Here is a 17329-nt window from a genome sequence, read left to right on the forward strand (position 1 = left end):
AAGATGGGCAAATCAAGTCAGGAAATGATCTGACTCACAGGACCCACCAAGGGGAAAGATTCTCTCTGGTTCTCTACGTTTTTTCAACCTCCTCAGCTGGCCACGATTAAATGGATGGAATCTTATGGGGTTTGAATAACTTGGTTATGGTAAGAAATACAGCAGAGATCCAATTTTAGGCGCAAGCCATTGTATGATTTAACAAAGTTTGGCCATCCAGGCAAGATTTTCATTAGAGGTGAGTTTCCTATTAAGAGGGCTTGTTGCTTATTAATGACCTTATTAACTGCACATCTCACATCATTAATATGCAGCTTCCTCGCCTAGCACGAGTTGTGAGTAAACCAGAAGCCGAGAATTCCTGACATATAAATGAGACTGTGAATGTGGCAACTTCAACTCACTGCTTGCTCCAAAGGAACTCCGTGTTGGACATGAGGCGCATACATTTCAGGGCATGTTCCAAGGGCAATGATCACATACAACCCATATCATGAACATTGGTATCCTTGAAGAACCTGATCCATTTACACTGCTCTTCTGTACTTTAAATGTTGCACTTCAGGCTGCAATGGCAACGATCATTGTAATGCTGTAGCAAGGAAATGCGCTTTCATGGACATGCACCCGGTCCCCGGACTGGACCAGGTGGCATCTCTGCTTTTCGTTTCTGTTTACAGCACTCACAGACTCAGAGCCTACTTGGATACTCACAGCATCCCTGCATTGCACTGCTTTGTCCACCTTGCCCTCAGCCAGGAATACCAGTTTCACAGTACAGCTGTGTACATCAAGTGCCCTGGTATAAAATTCAGATGATGGATTCAAAAAGTGATGCCCACATTTTACCACAATCATGACATTATTAAAATATTTCATTTGTACTTTGGCTTCAGCTTAATTTAGTTTAACTAGTTAGTCTGTATCACTAACTATTTTCCTTCTTAAAACAGGCATTTACAGAACAAAACGTGTATTTGCTGTAAATGGCCTTACATTTTCTGGCTGTGGCACATAAAATTGCAAATTATCAGGAGATTATGGTTTGAATAACTTTGAGCAGGCCTACCATTCCCAGGTTGCTCTATTTTACCCCACGATTCCAAGAATTTTGTTACAGCTAAGCCTCTCTTTAAAATCTGTGATGACCACCATTTTCTTAGGCCGAGGCCAAGGTGGAAGTCAATGGTCAAAATAGCTGAGCAGCTGTTTAATTAAAGAAAACAGTCTCTGCTCACATATTAAATTAAAGCTTTTCTGCTGATTGGGACAAGGTGACAGTTGGGGCAATTCATTCAGAGGTGGCTGAGCTAGCACTTATTACTCAATGCTGATTGCCCTCAAGAAGGTGATGGTGAGCAGCCTCCTTGAACCGTTGCATCCCAATTGATCTTGGAAAGCTGAGGTACTCTTAAGAAGATAACTTTTCATCCATCTTTATATTTTCTAAGACTTCCAGCACTTCCTCTTCTGTAATATGAATTGTTCTCAAAACATCCATATTTATTTCCCCAAGTTCCCCAATATTGCCTCCATTTCTTTCTGCACAATAAAAGAACTAATGCAAAATATCCATTTGCTATCTCTTCCATCTCCTCAGATTCAACACAAAGACAACTTCTTTGATATTTAAGGGGCACTACTCTCTCTTTAGTTGCTCTCTTGCTGTTAATAGTCTTGTAGGATCTCTTTAATTATCCTTAACCTGTATCTTTATGAATAATTTAGATGAGAATATAGAAGAGACGGTTAATAAGTTTCCAGATGACACTAAAATTGGTGGTATCGTGAACAGTGAAGAAAGTTATCTAAGATTACAAAAAGATCTTGATCAATTGAGTCAATGGCCTGAAGAATGGCGGATGGAGTTTCATTTGGATAAATGCGAGGTATTGCATTTTGGTAAAACAAACAAGGACAGGACTTATACAATTAAACGTTGTGCCATGGGCAATGTTGTAGAACAGAGGTACCTAGAGGCTCAGGTACATAATTCTTTGAAGTTTGCATCACAGGTAGACAGGATGAGTAAGAAGGCACTTTGCACACTTGCCTTCATTGCTCAGACCTTTGAGGCATGTTGAGGCCATACAGGTTGTTGGTGAAGCCTCTTCTGGAGTACTGTGTGCAGTTCTGGTTGTCCTGTTATAAGAAGGATATTATTAAGCTGAGAGAGTTCAGAAAGCATTTACCAAGATGTTGCTGGGAATGAAAGATTTGAGTTATCAGAAGAGGCTGGATAGACTGGGATATTTTTTCACCGGTGCATTGGAGGTTGAGGAGTGACTTTATAGAGGTTTATAAGGTGAATGGCAGGTGGCACTTCCTAGGGTGGGGGATTTAAAGACTAGGAGGCTTTTTAAAAAAAATTCTGCAGCCAGTAATATAAAATGGTAAAAGCAAATTCAGAAGATTCCAAACTTTCAAACAAATTCCACAACATTCCTGAGTTGCATAATTAACCACTGGCTATGCATGGAGGGGTCAGGAGGCGCACTCAAAGTTCCTACTGTCCATGACTGTTTCAGCAAAACAATGTTAGTATACCTGGTTGGAATTAGCTTCTGCCAGTGATGGTGCAATGGGTGCAATTGTTTGAAGGACAGAGGAAGGTAGTGTTTTGTTTCCTGGGATGTTTATGATCCAACCGTTATCAGTTCATCCTTTTTTCTTGCCTAACATTGGTTGTTTACCATTGGCATAATTGTGCGAGAAAGTGAAGACTGCAGATGCTGGAGACCAGAGTTGAAAAGTGTGGTGCTGGAAAAGCACAGCAGGCCAGGCAGCATCCGAGGAGCAGGAGAATCGACGTTTTGGGCTGCTGCGCTTTTCCAGCACCACACTCTTCAACATTGGCATGATTGTGAATGGCATCATCAAATAAGCCATTCTCAACTGTACAATGAATAAAATAACTGATGAAGTAAATGAAGGTGGGTGGGTTGAGGATACTGGTCTCAAGAACTCCTTCAGCAATGTACCCAAGGTGTATTAATTGGGTCCAATCTTCTTGACCAATGTTTGGTATGTTAATGGGGTTCCTCAAGGCTGCTTGGTGCACATTTATAGAGTCAGACAGCATTGAAACAGGCCCTTCAGCCCAAATCATCCATGCCGACCAGCTTTGTTAAACTGAATTAGTCCCATTTACCTGTGTTTGGCCTGTATCTCTCTAAGCCTTGCCTATCCATGACTTGGGTGAGTGCTATCATCATTACAGTACAACCACTGATATCTTGCCTTTAGTAATCAGCTCTTGAGAATTTATGGACAAATGAAGGCTGTGATGAAATCTAAAGCCAAATAATCCTGGTGAAGCCCGAACTACATAGTGAGGAGGCTACTGGTGAGATACCATGACAACCAAATCTACTGATGGTGACAGTGTCTCTAGAGAATTTTTAAACTGGCACTGTTACACTGCTCAGTTACTTCGTTGAGCATAAAACATACTGCAGTGTGATTGATGGTCACATATAAAGGGGCTGTATCATTTATAGCAAAATCTTCTTTTCAGTATTGAACTGGTAGAGATCTAAACTGCAAAAGAAAATAAATACCAACTAGAGAGTGTTGCTTCTGTGTTTCTGGAATTCTCCATTCATTAATTTTAATAGATGGAAATCTGAGAGCTGACAGGCAGAGTTAGAAAATGACAGTCACAATTCCCTCTGACCCTGAACAACCCCAAGAATTTCCCTGGTAATTAAAGTCCTCACATAGTCAACAAAATACCACCAGCTTCAGCATTTCGAAGTCAACTGCCCACGAGGGAAAGTTAATTTGACATTTCCACAATGTGAAACGTATATAAAATTACCTGCTTAAAATTCAACACTTTCTTCACCTGGTGTCAGAAACAGTCACCCCAAATTTAGGTCTGACATTGGTCTGATAGCAATTTTTACTTTTGCAAGGGCTTATTGGTTTAGAAGCAATCCTAGCATCCAGTATAGAAAGACTACTTAATATGCAACGTCTCAGTCCTGAACTGACCTTACATACAATGTGCCAAAAATTAACACAGAACATGAGGATTTGGAGATGAGAAATAGACTGATAGTCAGTTGTGATGAATTGCAAAGTTGTTTGTGTTTAAGAGGAAAGAACCATTTGGCATTGGAGAACACATTATGTTTTTTTTAACTTTTTCTGTTAATTTAACTTTGCTTCTTATTTTTTCTGAGCCATGGTAATACTGTGTATAGCTGAAAATGTGTTGCTGGAAAAGCGCAGCAGGTCAGGCAGCATCCAAAGAGCAGGAGAATCGACGTTTCGGGCATGAGTCCTTCTTCAGGAATTCTACGTCGATTCTCCTGCTCCTTGGATGCTGCCTGACCTGCTGCGATTTTCCAGCAACACATTTCCAGCTCTGATCTCCAGCATCTGCAGTCCTCGCTTTCTCCTCTAATACTGTGTATAGCTGTAATGTAACTTCCTTTCTCCATGTGTCTATTCTGTGACTAAGGATTGTATCTAGATACATTTGTACCTAAGATGTCACTTAAGTGGCAAATTATAAACTTTTCACTGTAGTCGTTTAGATACGTGTGACAATAAAGCTAATTCAGCTCAACCCAATGTTAATGCATAACTGCAATATCCATGACAGCATTGCTTCGTTTATGATTTCTGCAGAGTTTGTCTGTTTTAAATGTATAAAAATGCATAATCCATGGCTCATGTTGTCTTAAATTTGGAATCAAGCCATATTTACCAAAGCATATAGTGTTAAACCTTTACATTGCTTAACTTGCACATTAGTTACCTGTTAGATATCAGAAATGGTTACAGCATTCAAGATGAAGTCAAATTTGGAACATAGAACATTGAACATTGAAAAGTACAGTACAGAACAGGCCGTTTGGCCCAACAGGTTGTGCCGAGCATTAATCCTAATGTAAAATAAAATTACCTAACCTACGCACCCCTCAACTCACTGCTGTCCATGTGCATGTTCAGCAGTCACTTAAATGTCCCTAATGACTCTGCTTCTACCACCACCGCTGGCAACGCATTCCATGCATTCACAACTCGCAGCGTAAAGAAACTATCTCTGACATCCCCTCTATAACTTTCTCCTAATATCTTAAAACTATGATTGCTCGTGCTAGTCAATTTATCCTGGGGAAAAGTCTCTGGCTATTGACTCTATCCATTCCTCTCATTATCTTGTATACCTCGATCAGGTCACCTCTCTTTCTCCTTCTCTCCAGAGAGAAAAGTCTGAGCTTCATCAAGCTCTCTTCATAAGGCAAGCCCTCCAGTTCAGGCAGCATCCTGGTAAACCTTCTTTGGACCCTCTCCAAAGCCTCTATATCTTTCCTATAGTCGGGCGGTCAGAACTGGACACAATATTCCAAGTGTGGCCTCACTAGGGATTTGTACAGCTGTAGCAAAACCTCACGGCTCTTAAACTTGATCCCCTGTTAATGAAAGCCACAATACCATATGCTTTCTTAACAACCCTATCCACTCGGGTGGCAACTTTGAGGGATCTAGGTACTTGAAAAACCAAGATCCCTCTGTTCCTCCACACTGCCAAGAATAGTTTTAATAGTGATCAGGCGTATTTACTATCAAACAATCTAATTTGCCTGAATGTTTTATTTTACAAGCCTGAAGTTACTTCTGAATTTTATTTAGTGTTGGAAATTATTTTTCTTTTCACTTTTTCCAGTTGTCTGTTATCTTTCTCTCTACATTCAATGATGCTTTCTGGAACTTTTGTTTTACTTTCTGTGCATGAGTAAAATCCACTTTAGTGTTTCTGGGATAGACATTGCATGTGTCAGTGAGGATTCTGTAAACTGATTGGTTGAGGAGCTTCTCTGTTGCCAGGATGCCACACTGAAAAAGCAACAAACTGTTTGTGAGCAGCTGTCAATAAAGTGAGCACTGTTCCTTCGCTGGTGTCCACAAAATCAACACCATTTCCTCATACACAAAAAAAACTTCTGTATTACTGGATAGGTGGATATGCTTGTCACTGCTGGGACATCCCAGAATTTTAGGCACTGTAACCATATTTAAAAGGATTAGCAACTAGGAGTTTCCCTGGACAGTTTGTGAAATGTATCAGAGCATGAACTGGGAAATTGCTACCCTCCTTTGTGGCAGGGTCCTGGATGTTCTGGTGGACAGGGTTGTTCAGAGGGGGGCTTCCTCTTCCCTCAGAAACAACAGAGGAGTCCAAAACATCCTGCCAGCGTGGTCTGAGATTGACACTTTCAGTGTAGTGTCAACCATCAGGCGGAACACTGAGCAGTGCAAAAAAACAGAGTGATTTGCTCAGCTCTGGCAGGGTAATTACAGAATCTGTACAATGTGGAAGAAGGCCATTGGCAAGTGCCACTATCTTCTCCATGCTATCACACTCATCCCATCTTTGCTACATCAAAGTTCATCCTCTTCCACTCTCTCTCTCGCATATAACATCTTTCCTTACTCATTTCCACCCATCCAATTGCTCCACGTTACTAACTCTGCTTGGTCTCTGCTCCTATACTTACTCACTTGGAACACCTCACCACCTTTTCCTCCATGTTCACTGAAACTTATAGCCACTTCCGTCTTACTCAATCCCTCCCTTTGTCCCATCGCGGCTGTTGGAATTTGGCATACTCTTTAAAACTGAACTATTTTAGCATTTCGTAATTGTATTTCATTTGTAGCACAAGATCCAATTTATCTGTTAAGGTATAAGTTGGCCTTCGGCAACATTAAATTACAAAAGCAAAGTAAATGTCATAAAATTATTGAATGAGCATCAATGATTTCTCTGGCATCATATGTAACCTATTATTAATGTATTGTTTGGGAAAATAAGAAGGTTTTGTTCTTAGAAGAGAGGCTCAGCCATCCTAGTTTCATGAGTAGCCATAAGGACTTAGACAGATAATTGACACAGTGTGGATTGCCAGCTCTTAAATTAGATTTAGATTTACATTATGTTGCCACATGTTGCCAGAAGTACAGTGAAAAGTGTCTAATGTTGACACACTATGCAGCTTCTTAGGTACAAATACACGTGGGTACAGAAAACTCAGTACAAAGTAGTAAAGGAAACAGTAAATAAGTTAAGCATTACAGACCTTCAAAGTTTAAGTAGAAAACAAAGAAATAAGGTAATAGTTAATATTACAATCTTAATATATATTTACAGAGGGTAGGTGAGAAGTGATTGACAGATGATGCAGGGCAGTGCACTATCACCTTCTTGCCAGAACACCAACAGTTTGAGGGAAGAACGAAGGCCGTTACCACTAAAAAATGCAAAATGTGAGGAAAGAACATCCCTTGAGACCAAAACCACCTCTGTTTCTCCATTCGAGAGAACTGTTTTGGGTACGAGAAAGTGTTTTCATCGTATATTTCCTTTCTTTGTCCAATTAAATTATGCATTGCATCTAAATGGCTGCTTCTTAACAAATTCAATAAATTATCTGAAGATTGCTTACAAATGGTTGACTGTTTATAATTGGTAACTGTGATCAGGAGCCTCCAAAACATAACAAGGGAGAAAATGGTCCACAATAGGGCAAGAAAGATGTGATGTGTTGTGAGGTGCCATGTTCTTGACAAGGAGAGGGCTCTGATCATGACTGCCCTGAGCAGTTGATTGACCATGTCCAAGCTCCTGGTATAATATTCAGAGAAAGTGAGGACTGCAGATGCTGGAGAGTCAGAGTCCAAAGGGTTGTGTTGGAAAAGCACAGCAGGTCTGGTAGCATCCGAGGAGCAGGAGAGTCGACATTTCGGGCATAAGCCCTTCATCATGCTTTTCCTGCACCATATTTTGACTCTGGTATGATATTAACATCCTTGACTAACTGAATTGGGACATCCTGACTGAAGGGTGTTCACTTTGAATTGAATGAGGACTACCCTCCTTAGATTGGTCATTTGCTTGATGCATGTAGTGTGTTTGGCACGTATATGACTGGCACATGGTGCAGTTGTGAGACTGACTTGGCATGCTGCTAGATGGCAATATGTTCTCCATCTTGACTGATGACTGCTGCCAACCACGATAAGCTGTCTGGACAGAAGCACAGTGAACCTACTAGCTCTAGTTGACAGAGCAAAGCATAAAAAAGACAAGTAAGACAAAGCAAATAGGCTCAAAGCGTGTAAACTCCTGCAAAGATTTGAAGATCCTGGAGTTATATCCCAGTCAAGTGCATGCACGAAGTGTCCTGGCAGTAACATTACAATGGAAGGGGCAGGTGCATTCCATAGCACAACATTCATGTTCAGAACTGGACTATAAGTGGATTGAAGACAATAATGATGATGAGGTGAGGCTGGCACATGTTGGTAGCCAAGATCTGTGGCGAGGAGGATGGCATGCATCTGCACATGATTGCTGCCCATGGAATGGACCCTGAGGTACCGGTGTTGGTCGTTCAAGATGGAGATCCGGAGGAGCCCCCAGTGAGATTGAGTCATTAAGTAAACACTTAAGTAAATGAGGCAAGATTAAATCATAATGAGGGTGACAATGCATGCAAATACATCTTTCTCCACTCACTCGTGAGAACCTCTTGTTTGCATAAGATCTTTTGCTTTAAACATTGAGAAAGTCCTCAGTGACATCTCAACTGACTTTTGCAACTTTCTTGCAGGTTCACAATACCCAGGGAGTGGGAAGATTCTATCCGGCTTGTCTTTCAACACCAAGAAATGGAGACTCTATAATGTGCTTTCAATTATTTACCCACTATTTAAATCAATAAACATCCAACGGCTAAGTAACCAGCAGAGTTCGGAACTGAACAGGACAAACAGTACAGACTACAGATTCAAAAACACCAACAACGGTTCTCCTTCAAGATCCTCCGCTCCACACTTGCAGCAATGCGCTGGCACCTAACCTCCCTACAGTCAGCCCTACCTCAGCTGAGTGCCACACTCTCTCAGAATTGCAGAGGACCCACTGTATACTACATCCTCAGGAGAATTCATACTCTCAACAAACAGTATTTCAACTCCATCTCATCATCAAAAACTGTAAGTACAACAAACTTTTATCTACCCACCTCCATAACCAGCGCTCCTCAAACATTCCAGTAGATTCCCCCGGCCTCTGGAACTACTCGGATGCCATTAGCCATACGGCTGGAGCAGCCACCATCCCCACGCTGATTGATGATGTCACTTCCACCCCCATCATGGCTGCTTCCATAGCCACTTCTGCCCCTCACAAATCCTCATGCACCACAAGTGACATCACTTCCACCCCTCACATCCTCACCGATGTCACACCCTCAGTGACTTCTGCCCCCCCATACTGCCATGTTTGCCACCACTTCCGCCCCCACCAATGCCACTCACCTGCATTCTGCTGACACGCCCCCCACAGATACCGCTGTCACCATCCCCACCCTCCGGAACCCCGAGGGGAACACTACCCCTGCTCATGATTCCACTCCCATTCTCCCCACCACCTTACCCACTCCAGTTACAGGCTCCGACCCCACTCACAGATCCACACCCACACCAGATCCCTGCTCCCAGCCCTGCCGAGTTTTCACCATCCCTCCTCCTCACTGAGGACGAACGATCAGTCCTCAGCTAGGGACTCACCTTCATCCCCCTCCGTCCATGCATCAATGAATTTAATACACACCGTGATGTCGAGCACTTCTTCCTTCGCCTCCGAGCTTACTTTTACAATCAGGACTCCCGCCCATTCCGAGGACCCCTTCACCCACCTCCAACACACTGCATCCACCTGGACACCTGTGCTGGCTTATTACCTGCCCTCGACCTCTTCATTTCCAACTGCCGCCGGTACATTAACCACGTCAACCTGTCTACCTCCCTCCCCCACTCCAACTTCTCACTCTCACAACGCGCAGCCCTCTAATCACTCTGCTCCAATCCTGACCTCGCCATCAAGCCAGCAGATAAAGGGGTCGCAGTGGTAGTCTGGCGCACTGACCTCTACACCGCTGAAGCCAAACGCCAACTTGAGGACACCTCTTCCTACCGCCACCTTGACCATGACCCCACCCCCCCCATCACGAAACTATCATCACCTCAGGAGATCTCCCACCCACAGCTTCCAACCTCATTGTCCAGGAACCCCGCAATCCCTGGTTCTACCTCCTTCCCAAGATCCACAAGCCTGATCACCCTGGCCAACCCATTGTCTCAGCATGCTCCTGCCCCCACTGAACTCATTTCTACCTACCTCGACACTGTCCTATCCCCCCCAGTCCAGGAACTCCCCACTTATGTTCGAGACACTACCCACACGTTCCACCTCCTCCAAGACTTCTGTTTCCCCGGCCCCCAACACCTCATCTTCACCACGGATATCAGGTCCCTCTACACCTCCATCCACAATGACCAGGGCCTCCAAGTCCTTCATTTCTTCCTCTCCCAACGTCCCCAACAGTACCCTTCCACTGACACTCTCATTCGTTTGGCCAAACTGGTCCTCACCCGTAACAATTTCTCCTTCGATCCTCCCACTGCCTGCAGACCAAAGGGGTAACCATGGGCACCCATATGAGTCCCAGCTATGTCTGTCTCTTTGTTGGCCACGTAGAACAGTCCATCTTCCGTAATTACAGCGGCACCACCCCCCACCTCTTCCTCCGCTACAATGATGACTGCATTGGTTCTACCTCGTGCTCCTGCGAGGAAGATGAACAATTCATCAACTTCACCAATACATTCCACACTGACCTTAAATTTACCTGGACCATCTCTGACACCTCCCTCCCCTTCGTGGACCTCTCTATCTACATTAATGACTACCGACTTGACACCGACATTTTTTTACAAACCCACCAACTCCCACAACTACCTGGATTACACCTCTTCCCATCCTACCTCCTGCAAAAATGCCATCCCCTATTCCCAATTCCTCCGCCTCCGACGTATCTGCTCCCAGGAGGACCAGTTCCACCACAGAACACACCAGAAGGCCTCCTTCTTTAGAGAACGCAATTTCCTTTCCCAAGTGGTTAAAGATGCCCTCCAATGCATCTCGGCCACATCCCGCACCTCCGCCTTTAGACCCCACCCCTCCAACCGTAACAAGGACAGAACACCCCTGGTGCTCACCTTCCACCCTACCAACCTTCGCATAAACCAAATCATCCGCCCACATTTCTGCCACCTCTAAATGGACCCCACCACCCGGGATATATTTCCCTCCCCACCCCTTTCCACCTTCCGCAAAGCCTATTCCCTTTGTGACTACCTGGTCAGGTCCACACCCCCTACAACCTACTCTCCCATCCTGGCACCTTTCCCTGCCACCGCAGGAATTGCAAAACCTGCGCCCACACCTCCCCCCTCACCTCCATCCAAGGCCCTAAAGGAGCCTTCCACATCTATCAGTTTTACCTGCACATCCACCAATATCATTTATTGTATCCGTTACTCCCGATGCGGTCTCCTCTACAATGGGGAGACTGGACACCTCCTAGCGGAGCGCTTCAGGGAACATCTCTGAGACACCCGCACCAATCAACCACACCGCTCCGTGGCCCAACATTTCAGCACCCCCTCCCACTCTGCTGAGGACATGGAGGTCCTGGGCCTCCTTCACCGCTGCTCCCACACCACCCGACGCCTGGAGGAAGAACGCCTCATCTTCCGCCTCGGAACACTTCAAACCCAGGGCATCAACGTGGACTTCACCAGTTTCCTCATTTCCCCTTCCCCCCACCTCATCCCCGCTCCAAACTTCCAGCTCAGCACTGTCCCCATGACTTGTCTTACCTGCCTGTCTTCTTTTCCACCTATCCACTCCACCCTCCTCCCTGACCTATCACCTTCATCCCCTCCTCCATTCACCTATTGTACTCTATGCTACTTTCTCCCCACCCCCACCCTCCTCTCATTTATCTTTCCACCCTTCAGGCACTCTGCCTGTATTCCTGATAAAGGGCTTTTGTCCGAAACATCGATTTTACTGCTCCTCGGATGCTGCCTGACCTGCTGTGCTTTTCCAGCACCACTCTAATCTAAACTCTGGTCTCCAGCATCTGCAGTCATTGTTTTTACCCAGTCATTTTTATCCCAGTATGTCTGCTTATCTGATGTTCTGATGATAACACTCCAGGTTTTGTCAGCACCCATCTGCAATTGCCACATTTTAACTTAGCATCTGTATTTGAGATAAAAGTTATGACAATGGCTCCAGTACTGAACAACTTCAATTGTATTTTTTTAAACATATCCAAAGAGAAGGAAATTTAATAGGGGCATTCAAAATAATGAAGGTTTGGACAGAAAAGATTGTGCACAATGTTTTTTTTTCTCTTTGTTATAGACCAGGTAAGACCCCCTCGAAACATTTTAAGAAGGAAGCCCAGACCCTATTTTTTCTAGTTGTTTTGAGCAGGTGTGAAGTGGATATTCCAGGAGAGTTGCAGCTGGTCAAAGCCCCTCAGTTTTAAACAAAACATAATTTATTTACAGAATGCTGAATGAAACATAAAACAATCTAGAACAAGAATACATAATACAGAACAACTTAACCTATCTGAAAACCGAACAGACTATCCCAACGTAATGATGCTCTTCCAAATTCCTGCAACAGTCCCCATAAACACCTCCTTGGCAAAAAGGTAAAAATCAGACACAGGTTCTTACAGGAGAGAAAGATGGCAGAAAGATTTAGCATGGAACCTCCTTCCACTGTAGCTGTGTTTTTTTGGATTCCCTCGCTTTAACTAACCAGTGGCTCTGAACAGCCAGACTGTGAAAACCAAACAAACCAGAGTCAAACTCAGCTTGGAGAACCTGTGTTTGTTGATAGAGTTCCGGTTGAAATGCTATGCTTCTAGGAGTTCTCATGTGTGTCTCAGTTTGGCTTGTCCTAGGATGGATGCGCTGTCCCATTGGAAGTGTTGTCCTTCCTTATCTGTACATAAGGATACTAGTGAGAGAGGGTCATGTCGTTTTGTGGCTAGTTGGTGTTCATGTATCCTGGTTTTGTTGTTGAAGGTGAAGTGCGTGGTAAGGTATAGGTCTACTAGTTTGACGATATTGTCCTTGCTGATGAAGTTAATGGTGTTTGATGTATGTGTCTTTGGGTCTTCTAATAGAACAGTCAGTGTTTCCTTGGCCAGGTTAATGTTGATTAGTGTAAACAGCGCTGTTACATCAAAGGAGACCATTATTTCATCCTCTTCTATCTTAGTGTCTTTGATGGTCTTCAGGAATTCTTGGGTGGAGTGGATGGAGTGGCGTGAGTCTTCTACGAAGTGTTTTAGTCTTTGGTGTAGCTCCTTAGCCATTCTGTAAGTTGGTGTTCCAGGTAGTGAGACTATGGGTCGGACGGGGGCTCTTGGTTTGTGAATTCTGGATAATCCGTAGAAGGGTGGTGTGTTGGATCCGTCTGGTTTCATTTTGTAGAAGTCAATCTTATTTATTTCTCCAGATTTCTGAAGTTTTTTTTGAGTAGGGTTGTGATTCAGTTCTCTAGTTGTGGGGTGGTGTCTTATCACCAGTGTTGGTATCCGTAAGTAGTGTGTTGCTTTTTTAATGTAGTCTTGATTTAGAATGACTTGTCAAGCGTCCAGGATACACGAACATGAACAACCCAAAGAAACCCAAACATATAAATAGAAAGCAGGAATCATCAGCAGTGCTTCACCTGGAGGCCACTGAAAATGTTACCTAGTAGGAGGACGAAACGTTTGGAAATGAACCTTCCAACTCAGCAAGCAAACCTACATCCAGAACCTCAACCTGAGCTACAAATCTTCTCAAAACTCACTAATTCTCTGGTTCTATGACTTAACTTGAGAAGGTGGTGGTGAGCTACTATGTTGAACTATTATAGCGTACATGGTGTAGGTTACTTGACTATGCTGCTAAGAAGGGAGTTCTAGGATGAGCACCCAAGACTGTCGATCAGCAATATTGTTTCAAGTTAGTGCAGTATTTGACTTGGAGGGGAACAAGCAGGCAGTAGTGTTCCCATGTCTCCTTTTGGGTGGTACAGGTGACAGGTTTGGAAGCTACTGTAGAAGCAACCATAACAAGTTGCTGCTATGTGTCTTATCAATACTACACATATTCCTCTGGGCCAGTAAACATTGAAGGCAAATATTGATGGGATGCTGATTAAACGGACTACTTTGCCTTATATGATGTTGAGACTTGAGTGCTACTGGAGCTGTACTTATTCAGAAAGGTATTTCATTATACATCTGACCTATGCCTGGTGTAGGAGGTGGGTTATTTTCTACTGAAGTTTCAGCCAGACTTGCTTTTGGAGTGACAATATTTACATGGTAGTCCAATCTGTTTGTAGTCAATGCTTAGGCTCCAGGATGTTGATTGTGGGGGATTCAGTGATAATAGTGGTAAGGAATGTCAAAGGTAAATAGTCATATTCTCTCTCATCAGAAATGCTAATTGTCTGGAACTTGCTTGGGTAAAATATTACTTGATATTCAGAAGTTCATGCTTACATGTTTTTAATATCATGCTGCATGAATAAAGATTGTCTCAGTATCTGAAAAAGTGTGAATGGTCCAAGTTGCTATTCAATCAGCAAACATCCCCATTTCTGACCTTTCATTGATGGAAAGGCTGTTTATAAAGCAGTTAAAGATGGTTGAGCCTAGGACACTATTTATTTGGTTCAGATGCAGGCTTTTCAGTATAGCAGTTTAATCAGTAAAAGTGGATTCTTTAAGTAGCTTTTCATTTTGGATTCTTAAGACCATTAGTAAATCTCTTCAGGTTCCTTTCCTTGATAAGATTGTCACAAATAACTGTCGAAATGACTGACAATCCTGAACTAGAAGGAGGTTTGTCAGTGGCAGTACAGCAGCACAGGGAACTTTTAGATGCTAGCACTAATTCAAATCAAACCATTAACAATATCTAAGAAAGTCTCTAGTTTCTAGAAGCTTTAATTTTTTTTCATAAAGTTGTTTTAATTATTTAATTCAACAAAGCTAATCTCAGATGGGAGTAATTTATTTCCAAAGTACTGATATTAATTTCAGTGCAATGAAAGAACACAAATTTCTTTGGTACTCTACTCGTTATTCAAAGAAGATCCACCTTGAAACATTACATAACATTTGGAAGGTAACAAATATTCTACTGGCATTTGTAGTGTTGTTTGGACTTAAAAATGAATTGAAAGATTTTTGTTTTTATCATTCATTCTGTAATTTCCGACACCTTTGACTCTAAGCACAACAAAAACAGAAGAATGTTTCACAAGTTTAATTTTGTGTTGCAATAACCTTGAAAAAGAAAATAACTGATCTCAATACTAAACAGACTGGGGTAAGGAACAACAATGGTGATAGGGATTATTTAGTCAGGGGATCAGCCAGGCGTTTCTGCAGCTGAAACCATAACTCCAGGTGGTGTGTTGCCTCCCTGGTGCCAGGGTCATGGATGCCAATGAATGACTGCAGGGCATCCTGAAAGGGTAGAGTGATGAGCTCGAAGGTACAGTACATGTTGGTACCATTGACATGGACAAAGTTAGGAATAAGGTCTTGCATCAAAAATTCAGGGAACTAGGCAGTAGATTAAAAAGTCGGACCTCAATGATCGCAATCTCTGGATTACTCTCAGTGCCACATGCTAGCAAGTATTGAAAAACAAAAAGAGGGCAGATGAATGTATAGCTCAAGTATTGGTGCAAGAGGGAGCGATTGTAGTTTCCTGCATCATGGACTATTTTTGAGGAAGGTGGGACATTACAAATGGGACAGCCTACACCAGAACTACCTTGTAGTTTGTTTGTGCTGTTGGCAGGGAAGAGGGCACAGAATATCAATGAAACAGAGACACATCTAGCAAAGGAATCTAGTCACAGTGAGTTTATCTATGTTGAGAGTCAAGAGAGTAAGGCAAGGCTGGATGTCTTTTCTTTAATACTAGGGGTATAATAGATAAGACCCATGAGTCAATAGTGTGGATTAACATATGGAAATTGGATAGTATTGTCATCACAAAAACATGGTTGAGGGAAATGCAGGACTCGCAATGACATTCTGGTCTAGAGGATCTTTAAATGAGACAGGGGAGGGTGTAAAGGGTAGTGATATAACACAATAAAGTAGTCAATTACTGTAATAAGGAAATATAGTATTTTTAAAGATCCTCAAATGATGCTTTGTGGATAGAATTTAGGAGCATTAAGGGTAATAGCCATTTTATTGAGGGTGCGTTATAGGTCCCCAGAGACAGCAGAAAATAATGGTAACAATATGTTGACAGTTCACAGAGGTTGTAAGAGTAATAATTGGGTAACTGTAAAAGAGAATTTCAACTTTTCCAACATAATTTGGGATAGTCTGTGTTGAGGGTTTAGAGGGGTTGGATTTCTTGAAATGAATCCAGGGGAAGTGTTTATATCAATATGTGGAAAGGCAACAGAGGATGCCACATCACTGGACTTGGTTCTGGGGAAGGAAGTTGGGCAAGTGTTCAATGTGGCACTGGGGGAACATTTTAGTGGTGTTGACTACAACATGGCATGGTTCAAATTTGTTTTGGACAAGGAAACAGATGACCTGAAAAGATGGCTTTGGATTGGGGGAAGGCAGATTTCATTAAAATAAAGCAGAATCTGGCCACAATTGACTATGAACAGCACCTTGCAGGTAAGTCTACAGCAGAGTAGTTGGGGGGCATTCATAACAGAGCTGGGGACAGTACAGGTCCAACCTGTACCCTTTAGAGGGAAATGTAGGAGCAATGAATTCAGAGAACACTGGATGTCGAAGACAATTCAGTACTGGATGAGGAAGGGAAGGGGTTTTACCTAGTCCAAAGAGAGCAATTCAGCTATGGCCCTAGAGAAATACAGTAAGGTAGGAGGGAACTTAAGAAAGCAATTAGAGGAGCTAAAAGGAGGCATGAAAATGGACTTGTGAACAGGATTTGGGAGAATCATAAGATAAATACATCAAAGGGAAGAGGTGAACCAGGGAAGGAGTAGTGTCCATTAGGGACCAAGGAGGCAACCTGTGTGCGAAGCCGCAGGATATTAGAAGGATGTTAAATGAATACTTCTCTTTGGTATTCACTCTGGAAAAGGAGAACGTAGGTTCAGAAATCAGGACAAGGGACGGTGAGGAACTTGTACAGTTTAACACAAAATGGGGAGGTACTGGAGGCTCTGATGGGCTTAAAATGGATAAATCCCTTGGCCCGGATGAATTGTATCCCTGGCTCCTGTCGGGGCTTTTTAAAATTTCCTCTCTGGCCATGGGGGAAGTGCCCCAGGACAAAAATGGCTCGTGTGGTTCCACTTTTCAAGAAGGGTTGTAGAGAAGAACCAGGAAATTACAGACCGGTGAGTCTCCCATCAGTGGTCGGG

This window comes from Hemiscyllium ocellatum, chromosome 7 (assembly GCF_020745735.1).
Source record: "Hemiscyllium ocellatum isolate sHemOce1 chromosome 7, sHemOce1.pat.X.cur, whole genome shotgun sequence".
Classification (NCBI taxonomy): domain Eukaryota; kingdom Metazoa; phylum Chordata; class Chondrichthyes; order Orectolobiformes; family Hemiscylliidae; genus Hemiscyllium; species Hemiscyllium ocellatum.